This window comes from Ixodes scapularis, unplaced genomic scaffold (assembly GCF_016920785.2).
Source record: "Ixodes scapularis isolate PalLabHiFi unplaced genomic scaffold, ASM1692078v2 PGA_scaffold12__126_contigs__length_90152505, whole genome shotgun sequence".
In the NCBI taxonomy this organism is placed as follows: Eukaryota; Metazoa; Arthropoda; class Arachnida; order Ixodida; family Ixodidae; genus Ixodes; species Ixodes scapularis.
This window is the reverse complement of record NW_024609838.1, coordinates 47,121,712-47,123,671: the sequence shown is the minus strand read 5'-3', so window position 1 is coordinate 47,123,671 and position 1,960 is coordinate 47,121,712. Positions and strand designations below refer to the sequence as shown.

At 49.2% G+C, this 1,960-nt stretch overlaps 1 pseudogene; it reads right to left on the bottom strand.

The window, feature by feature from the left end:
• Nucleotides 1-797: 797 nt before the first annotated feature.
• On the bottom strand, nt 798-1,738 carry LOC121835211 (annotated as a pseudogene).
• Nucleotides 1,739-1,960: the final 222 nt, after the last annotated feature.

Genomic DNA, 1,960 nt, shown 5'->3' with positions numbered 1-1,960 from the left:
AATTTCCGCACTAACGGCATCACGCAACATGATGGGTAAGCGGCGAAGTTTAGCCTGTACCGGCGGGACATGGTGCCGGACAGTGATTGTGTGAGTTTGGTTTTTAACTAACCCTAACTCAGGAGAAAAGAGATCCTCAAATTCTTCAAAGCCAGAAGGTAACTTAGATGCATCGCTCACCGATGAAGGTTGCAAAGATGACAGGTTGAAGTTGAGCTAGTTGGTACATAATTTAGGTAAATGGTCAGCTAGAAGGAGAGGGACAAACAGAGACAGAAAGAAACAGAGACATACACACCGCTGACTATCAACGAAGACTTTATATTTCTTCTTCATCACTGTGACCCACAGATTCACACTTAAAGTAATGCCAATAAATGACCCTAAATCCTTACAGTACACTACTAAATAAAAAACTGAAGAAATAAAATTAAAATTGAAACTAATTAATTACATTCAATTCTTAATTAATTAATTAATTATTAATTTTGGTCCAACCCACAGACCACCGCCGAAACATTTCCCTCCTAGTCCCTGTCACGGCGGACCTTTCACGGTCAGCAAGAAAGAAAGGCAGTTTTTGCAGTGTGGCACGGCGCCGTGAAAGGGACTAGGAGGGAAATGTTTCGGCGGTGGTCTGTGTGTTGGACCAAAATTAATAATTAATTAATTAATTAAGAATTGAATGTAATTAATTAGTTTCAATTTTAATTTTTTTATTCAGTTTTTTTATTTAGAAGTGTACTGTAAGGATTTAGGGTCATTTATTGGTATTACTTTAAGTGTGAATCTGTGGGTCACAGTGATGAAGAAGAAATTGCAAAGATGGTCCCGACGTCGACGGATCCCTTGAAAGCTGGTCTCCGAAGACGCCTCTACTGGAGTAGTATTCAGACGATGTGGATGGCTGAGTGCCGTGAACAGAGGACAATGATGAAGGGTGCTTGCAGGGAGCACTTGAAGGACGCGGTGGAGGACTGGGCTCCACCGTACATGGGGGCTGCGGGACTCCAGCAGACTTTACATGTCCCGGGATGGCCGAGCGAGGATCAGCTGCATTGACATGGAAGCACTTGAGTGGCGCGCCCGATAAAATTAGACGCAGTCCATGCACGGCATCTGTCCCAAGCAGGGATCGGCCATTGCGAACGATGTAAAAAAGAATGTCGGCGGAGCGTTCATTGAAGCTGACTTTGGTCTGGAAACATCCCATGACTGGAATCGACCCTCGGAGGTAGTGCACAAGAGTGCGCGGCGGTTTCCTTAGCCGGATTTGCTGCTTGGAGTTGATCTTGTTAAACATGCTCTCGGAAAGTATTGACACTTCGGAGCCAGTATCAATGAGTAAGGGTAATGTAAATCCATTCACCTGAACATCAGCGGTGAAATTCCGTGGGCGACGGTCCGCATGTCCTTCAGGGAGGACCTCCGGGGATCCGACGGTGAAGACGTTGTTTGGATGTTGTTCCCCCTCGTCGTCGTTGGGAAACGTCACGACTCCATGGATCGGCGTCTGGTTACGGCCGGGTCCAAGCCTCTCGTACCGGCGACCGGCGGCGCGGCCTCGTCCCGGCGGAAACGCCAGGCGACGGGGGTCGATGACTTCAGACGACGAAGACGAACTTCGGCAAACATTTGAAAAGTGGCCTATCTTGCCAGAAGAAAAACAAGTCATTCCGGACGCTGGACACTCCTCACGCGGATGGGGTCGGCGACCGCAAAAGTGGCACGATTCCGCCCCGCGCCTAAGAGCGCGCGCGCCCGGAGGAGCATCCCGAGGCACTCGGCTTGTAAAAACACGGGTGAGTCCACGCGACTGGTGGCGCGGCGAGAAGGAAACCTTAGAAGGTGAGGAGGAAACATTTGCGGGGGAGGAGGAAACGGCAGGAGGCCGCGCTCCATTTTGACGTTGCATGTTCGAATTCGACCTCAATTGGCGGCCATCTTGTCCACGCCGAAC